The sequence below is a fragment of the Marmota flaviventris genome, chromosome 13 (assembly GCF_047511675.1).
Source record: "Marmota flaviventris isolate mMarFla1 chromosome 13, mMarFla1.hap1, whole genome shotgun sequence".
NCBI classification, from domain to species: Eukaryota; Metazoa; Chordata; class Mammalia; order Rodentia; family Sciuridae; genus Marmota; species Marmota flaviventris.
In genome coordinates, this window is record NC_092510.1 from 22,200,512 (window position 1) to 22,209,506 (window position 8,995).

Genomic DNA, 8,995 nt, shown 5'->3' on the forward strand with positions numbered 1-8,995 from the left:
CTCACCAACACATGGAATGTGTTGAATGAAGGGCAGTGAGTAGAATTGCCAACTGAGTCATCTTCTGTTATCTTGCTGGCTTCCTGAGGAGGCTCAGTTCCAAGGAGAATTGGAGAATTATGTTTTTTCTTCTATACGAATGTCACCTTCAGTACTTGCATTATCTTTGTACTATGGGAAGGCAGCATTCCCTCACATAATAATGTTGATGCCTCCTTAATTTTTCTTTCCATAGGCCACCATTTTTGCTGGCACTGAGTATTCTATCCAGTCTTGCAATAATCAGGACCATCTCTGAGGCTTTCATTACATGTCTTTACCTTGTGCATTTCCTCATCTCTGAGACTCCAGTTCTAAGCTAACTCTTGCATTTCTAACCCAATGTCTATCTCAGGTCGAATTGCAATCTATCAGAGAACTTAAGAGCTCACTAAGCCCAATACTCTCACTTAACAGATTGGGAATCTGAACTTCAGAAAGATAAAGGGTTGTCCTAAGAACTCAGTTTGCAAAAGGGCAAAGTCTAAAACAAAGATTTCTTGATACAAAAGTACATATGCCATTACCCTGCTCATAATTTCCAATAAAATACAATTTCTATTTAGTATAGATCATGTCTCACACTTAAAAGTTCCAAGTGGACTACATAAGCTACTTGGCTGTAGTACAATCAATATAATAAACATTTATTTACTCCTTTTAAAAACATTCTTACAGTAGTTTATGTCATGTTTGACTATAATTCTGACATACTGGTGTAGGGCTAGCTTTTTCTATATGACTTATTTACATATATATCAATACCTACAGACACACAACACAAACACACCCCATCCCTTTTGCCTTAAAAAAAAAAATCCTTAACTCAGATTAATTTATCTAGATGGATGGAAAAATAAATTAATAAATAGGTTGTGTGTTAAAATATATCACAAAAACTCATTAATTTCAATGATTTGATTTTGAAATAATGTCTTAAAATGCACTGTCAGTTTAAGCTTATTTTGTTTTTGGTTTTGATTTTTAATTTTGTGCTGGATTTGGAATATGTATAATTATGTTCTCATGATTCAAATTCAAACTTGTCTAAAAATCTTATTATGGATCCAAGGACCCATGCCCCTTTACTAATCAGTAAAATGACATGGACATTCTTCCGAAGATTGCTTTGATCAGTGATTCTCAAACTTGAGAGTTACCTGATGGGCTTGTCAAGCCATGGACTTCCAGGCCCCACTCTCAGCAGTTCCTGTGTAATAGATGGGAGATTAGGTAATGAGTAGTCAACAGCTGTATTTCTAGCAAGTTGCTGCTCATTCAGAAACCACATTTGGAGATCTGCTGCTGTATGTAATCATTTACATGAAAGTCTGACAAAAAGAGACAGATGAAGGTTTCCTGACTTCTTCAGAGCCAACTCATGAGTTTGCAGCTTCAAGTAGGCAACATATTATGGTCTTCCTTGTGATCTTTGTATGATCTGTAATCACCTAAGAGGAAGTTCCCCAAACATGAGAAAATAGTAGCATGACAGACACTTATGTATGAAAAATATGCCCATAGCACCAACTACCAAAATAGACTCATTAATACCTGCAAGCCTTAATGCTTTAAAGAAATCAGCCAGGTTTTATGTGTCTTGTAAGAAATATGGGGAAACCAAAGGGGCTCCATATTCTTGTGGTACATACTGTCAACTTGAAAGAAATGTTAAGTTTTTTTTTTTTCATAAACCTCCTCTGCCATTAAGAAGGCTATTGTGAAATTTAGGTGTACCTAGTACAAACTGAAGTAGTGCTGCTTAACTGTAAGTTGTCTTTAATCATATATTCTATTACTGATTATTGTGTATTGATATGGTCAGTCCTCCTCGTTTATGGATTCTCTACTTGTGAACTCACCTATTTGTTAAAGTTAATTGCAACCCTGAAAACAATACTTACATGACTTTCCTGGTCATTTGTGGACATATGCAGAGCTGAGACAAATTTGTGTGTTCAGAGGTGCATATTCCTAGCTAAGGTTTAATGCAAAGACTCTCTATTACTTTGTATTTGCTCTTATACTGCAAAGAAATGTTCCTTTCATGGTCTGTTTAGAATTACTTTTTTCACATTTTTGTATTTTTGTTGGCAGTTTCACTGTTGAAATGGTCCCAAACTTTATACTGAAATGCTCTCTGCTGTTCCTAGTATAAGAAGGCTGTGATGTGTCTCAGAGAAAATTTAAGTGTAAAGTTAGCCTTATTCAGGTACAGTTTATAGTGCTGCTGGTCAAGAACTAAATGCTGATGAAATGAAAATACATATTAAATCAGGGTTTTTTTTTTTTTTTTTTTTAAAGATAAACACACACGCAACAATCTTGTGTATTCATTGATTGATGAAAATGTTGTGACCAGAGGCCACAGGAACTTAACCAGCATTTCCTCTGGGAGCAACGATCCATATTTGCTAATTTGGTGTCTGTGAGAGCTTTATAGAATATAACTAGCACGAATAATGAGAATCAACATGGCTTATAATTTGCTGGGAATATCATACTTCGTAAATTTTATTCATCTTTTTATAAATTTATCAACTCATATCAGTACTATATAGGAAAAAGTTAAAATGTCCCCACTAGTGATCTGCTCATGTTTAGTGGGTCAGGAAGCATGGTATGATTTTACATGGATTTTTTTTCTTTCTCCCTCTCTACAAAATAGAAGTATTTGGCTGCCTTGCTCTTATCACCAGAGTGTAGGCTCCACAGCTCTTCAACGTCCATACTTGTGGAAACTGAACATTGGAAGATTCCCCAAGGTTTCTGAGGCCTGCCTGATCAGAAGCCTGGAGAATTTACAAGCAGTACCTGCACTTAATGTTGTGGCTTTAAAATGAGAGACTTCTGGACACAGACTGCTTCTTTTAGTTTTCCTATTCCTACCTTGCCAGTACATAAAACTAACATTGTTTCCCAGGCTTTCCCACCTTGTCATGAAGCAATGCTATGAAATGTGCATTTAAAAGGTAGAAGAGTCTCATATCTTACATTGTACCTATGTGAGAAAAAGGTTTTGCACATTATGATTACCCTAAAGAAGAAATATTTGAAGCTGGAGGAGCAAGTTATGATTCACCAAGGGAGCATTGCTACTTAGTTGGGGAACAGGTAATAGATCTAAGAGTTGACCCATTAATTAGATCTTTTGCCACTTTTGCAATGGAACGAATATTTATAGTAACAAGTAAAATATTAAAATAAGAGAGAATGATAATGATAATTGCTTTCGTTTAGGAGGCCCTCCATGTTCCAGGAGCTGTATGAGGTACTAGTAATACACATGATTTCATTGACTTCCTATCTTCTCTGTGTTAAAAGTAGCATTATCTCCCATTTACCTTTAGAACAATTGAGGTTTCAGGAGTTGAAAGAGGTTTAAGACAGGTCAGAAAGTCAGTAAGCATGCACCCATGTCTATAATTTCATCACTACTATATTCCATACACTTCCTTGTATATGGAAGGAGAAGGGAGTCTATTTCTATTCCTAACTATGATTAACCAAAAGGTGATATGCCATGACAATAGGGTGGATGGGTTTGCAGATTGAATATTGATTCACAGAATATTCCGTGAATTTGGAGTAGAGTACTATGGCCTGAGAGTGGAATATCATCACATGGTGTTTGTAAACTTTGTGATGCTGGTTTCTTGGAAGCCAGTAAAAAAGTATGGTCTGACTTAAACATCCTGAGTGAAAATTTTTATGAGCACAAATTTCTCTTTTATTGGCTTTATTTTAGGCTCCAAATTGTTCTCACTTTGAATACTGTTTTGAATGAAGCCATGAGAGAACAACACTGTGTTTCTTTTTCTTTTTAATAAAAGTGTCATGTTCTTGAAAGGAATTCTTCATTAGAAACTGACAGTCTGCTCTCAGCTTGCTTAATGTTGTATTTAGATATGTTTGAACAAGTCTTTCACAAACTTGAAGTTCTAGAAAGAAATAACCCGTGATTCTTAGTTTCTGTTTATTCAAAACAGTAAATTCACATAGCGACAATATTCAATATTCAATATTCAATTTCTAGACATTTACTTTTCATCCAGGAAGAGCTCTTAAGTTAGCATTATGGATATCACACTGGATTATTCAATATTTTAAATAAGATGCTGGATGCTGTACAATTGCAACATGATTGTCTATTACTTAACTTACTTGAATTGAATTTAATAAGTGCCATGTTGCTATAATATTTGAATTTCTTTAGTTAATCTGAGCACAACATGGAATAAGCACTTTCATGACTCTTATTCATATATTCATATATTCAAATGGGGGTTCTATAGATTCTGGCACTGGAATAAATGTGTGAACTTCAGGATTCCCTAATCAAAACATTTGTTTAAATAATGATGATGTTATCAAGCTCCAGAGAGTGGCTATAACTTACCCAAGATCACACAGCTAGACTATAATTACGTCCCAGGTCATTTAGACTAAGAAATGTACTTTCTGAATGAAAATTCCCAACGGGGCAACATTCACTACAAATAAATCTAGCTTGTGGAAGAAACTCTGGCTTAGGAAGTCACACCAACAGTAGCATCAAAGGCTGCACAAAACAGAGATTGCCACCAGAGTGAAAGCTGAGAAAGCCCATCCATATGCCACCTCCCAAAGCATGTTGCCTTCATTTGATTGGCACCTTCACAGGTATGGTTGTGTTTAATCATCAATAACTTCAAGTGGTAGGCACCTATTCCCAGCTTTTCCCAGAGGAAACTGGTATTTCAAAGGAATTAAGTTGCTCAAATTTGCCCAATTAGTAAATATCAGTATAAGCCTCCAATTCACATCATCTCTCTGCACATCCTGTGTTTTAGTCTTTGATATGCAACAATATGAAGATACTATAGAAGTTTGCATTGTAGTATCCTGCCACAGTCTGGCTGGGCACAAATGCCGCAGTCTGGCTGGGCACACAATCACGAGCCACCACACAGCTTGTAGATTCAAACAGCAACTCTTTATTCCCGAACTCACTCCAGCCGTCTACAATCACTTTCTGCCCAAATCCACGTTCTCTGCCCAAATCCACGTTCTCTGCCCAAATCCACCTCCACTGGGCTTCTATCTCAAAAATATACTGTCTGAATCCCGTGAGAACTGAAGGGGAACTCAGGCAGCAGGATACGCCCTATTCCCAGCAGGAATAATCTTAAACCTTAAACCTGGAACCTAAACCGGGAATGCCCTAATCCGCCTTGGTCCTTGAACAAGGTCACCTACATTCAATGTCACTGCAACATGGGGTACGCTGGCAAGGAAATTGTCATACCTACTTGGCTAATGGCTCCCAGCAGTATCCTAAGAGGGAGTTCATCATAGAACAAAGAAACAATTCTAGCACTTTTGAACCCATCTGGTAAACTCATTTGCTCCCAAATAAGGTAAAACATTTTTTCAGGACTCTACCCTTGATTCATCTCAGTCAAGCACAATAAACAATAAAAAGTAAGGATATAGTCATTCCTACTGTAGCCTTTTTGTCCAGTTGCTTTAAGAAAATAAATCATGAGTTAACTATCCATTTCAATTTATCATTCTATGGGCACCTTGTGAGACTGTAATGTACACTATGATATGATGGGCCAAAAAAGAAAAAATCTGAAGATTCTTCAAAATGGAAAATGCATGATGAATGAATTTAGGATGGAGGAGATTTATTCAATCAACTGAGGAGGAGATTTTGACAAGAGGCATATATGCAAAATATATATTTTTGGTAGAACTGCTTCATAAACTTGGAATTAAAATATGATCCTATTTCTTTACATGTATAACCACAGTGATGCATCACTTAGGGACAAGGACACATTCTGAGAAATGTGTCATTAGGTGATTTCATTGTACAAACATCACTGAGTGTACTTAACACAAACTAAGATAGCTCCAATGTCAGCAGGCTATATAAATCTTATGAACCACCAACAATGTGCTGTCCACCATTGACCCAAACACCATTATGTAGCACATGACTGTCATTGCTTGTTTAAGCAATTCCTGCCTTATTTATAGGAAACCCATTTTCTTCCTCTTGGTCTGTCTTCTCACTAAGTTGTCCTGGAACCCTCGGAGCTTGCACCATCTAAGAATGGGTCAGATCTACCCAGTTGTTTTAGTAAGCTTTTTTTTTTTGTCACTGTGACCAAAATACCTGAAAATAACAACTCAGGGGAGAAAAAGTTTATTTGGGGCCCATGATTTCAGAGGTCAAAGTCCATAGATGGCTGACTCCATTGCTCTGGGCCCAGAGCATGGCAGAACATCATGGGGGAAGGGCCCAGTAGAGGAAAGCTGCTGGGCCCATGGCAGGAAACAGAGACAGAGTGGTGGTGGTTGTGGTGGGGTGCAGACAAGACCCTTTCAGGGCATACCCCCAGTGACCCACTTCTCTAGTCCCCCACCCCAACCTACAGTTACAACACAGTCCATTCCAACTTAGGATGTACTAATTAAGTTACAGCTTCCATAATCTAATTAGCTTTCTTCAGAACCTTTCTGCATTAACATAGGAGTTTTGGAGGGCACACCTCACATCCAAACACAAGTATCACTCAAGTGAAAAGACGGGAATCTCAAATCCACTCCTGCTATTGCTTCCTACTATTGCAGGGATGATGCTGAGGACTCATGGCTCAGCAGATTCCTGGGTCCCCAGCTATAGTGATGCTTATGGATTCAGATCTCTGTTCAAGACAACAGGATTCATTGAAGGAAACTGAATCTCCTTCAACTCAGTTCTAAGCAGTTTACCCCAAGACTGAGGTCTTGGGGAGGTTAACTTACTAGTGTTTAGTTCCTCCAGATCACTTGCTACCTACTAGGATATTAGTTGGCTGATGAAAACTGGTTCTGAACCTGTCCACCTGTGGTTCTAGAGGTGCCATCTCTCTTCCTCCCAGGTTAGTCTTTCCTTTTAATTCTTAAATCATCATGAGTCTGTCTAATTACCTTTCCCAGAATGTTGAAAGCAATAGGCCACTCTTCCGTTGCCAGCTGTGGCAGTCACTCCAACATGCTCCGCATTCACCAGTCTGAGGAGATTTCCAGTTATGCTTGGGCACAGAGCTACTTTAACTATTGTTGAATAAAGTAAAAATTACAATGTAAGACACAATAATTGCAGGTATCACTACCAGGGTGCATGTTATTGCTGTAAGTAAAGTTAATTAGCCAGATCTCTTGTTAAAATAGTAATATATAATTAGGTAAAATTGTTCCATTTAATATTTGTAAGCACCAACTCGAGCAAGAGCTGTACATTAGACAGGCTCTCTCTTTCTCTCCTTTTTTTTTACAGTAACCTCATTGTATTTTGTTCATACTTACTGATTATCAGGATTTTTAAATGAAACCTTATTATTAAACAAATATAATGAATTTTCTTTTTTATACAGTATGTACCTAACTTTTACAAGTTAAAGAAACAACTCTATAACTTTCCAGAGTTCACAAATAAGATACAGAGTTTTGAACTGATTTCAGATGATATTTCTAAGAAAGGTTTATATATGTAGAAATAGAAATCAATTCACATGTATAATTAAAAATTTTTCTAGGAGTCACATTATGGGTGACTTCAACACACCTCTCTCACCATTGGACAGATCCTCCAAACAAAAGTTGAATAAAGAAACTATAGAACTCAATATCACAATTAATAACCCAGACTTAACCGACATATATAGAATATATCAGCCATCATGAAGTGGATACATGTTCTTCTCAGCAGCACATGGATCCCTCTCAAAGATAGACCATATATTATGCCATAGGGCAACCCTCAGTAAATATAAAGGGGTGGAGATAATACTATGCATTTTATCTGATCATAATGGAATGAAACTAGAAATCAATGATAAAAGAAGGAAGGAAAAATCCTACATCACATGGAAAATGAACAATATGTTACTGAATGATCAATGGGTTACAGAAGACATAAAGGAGGAAATCAAAAAATTCTTAGAGATAAATGAAAATACAGACACAACATATCGAAATCTCTGGGACAAAATGAAAGCAGTTTTAAGAGGGAAATTCATAGCCTGGAGGTCATTCCTCAAAAAAAGAAAAAAAATAACAAATAAATGAGCTCACACTTCATCTCAAAGCCCTAGAAAAGGAAGAGCAAAACAACAGCAAATGTAGCAGAAGGCAAGAAATAATTAAAATCAGAGCAGAAATCAACGAAATTGAAACAAAAGAAACTATTGAAAAAATTGACAAAACTAAAAGTTGGTTCTTCAAAAAAATAAATAAGATTGACAGACCCTTAGCCATGCTAACGAAGAGAAGAAGAGAGAGAACTCAAATTACTAACATACGGGATGAAAAAGGCAATATCACAACAGATGCTACAGAAATACAGAAGACAATTAGAAATTATTTTGAAAACCTATATTCCAATAAAATAGAAGTTAGTGAAGACATCGATAAATTTCTTAAGTCATATGATTTGCCCAGACTGAGTCAGGAGGATACACATAATTTGAACAGACCAATATCAATGGATGAAATAGAAGAAGCAATCAAAAGACTACCAACCAAGAAAAGCCCAGGATTGGATGGGTATACAGCGGAGTTTTACAAAACCTTTAAAGAAGAATTAATACCAATACTTTTCAAGTTATTTTAGGAAATAGAAAAAGATGGAGCTCTTCCAAATTCTTTCTATGAGGCCAACATCACCCTGATTCCAAAACCAGACAAAGACACCTCAAAGAAAGAAAACTACAGACCAATATCTTTAATGAACCTAGATGCAAAAATCCTCAATAAAATTCTGGTGAATCGGATACAAAAACACATCAAAAAAATTGTGCACCATGATCAAGTAGGATTCATCCCTGGGATGCAAGGATGGTTCAATATACGGAAATCAATAAATGTTATTCACCACATCAATAGACTTAAAGATAAGAACCATATGATCATCTCGATAGAT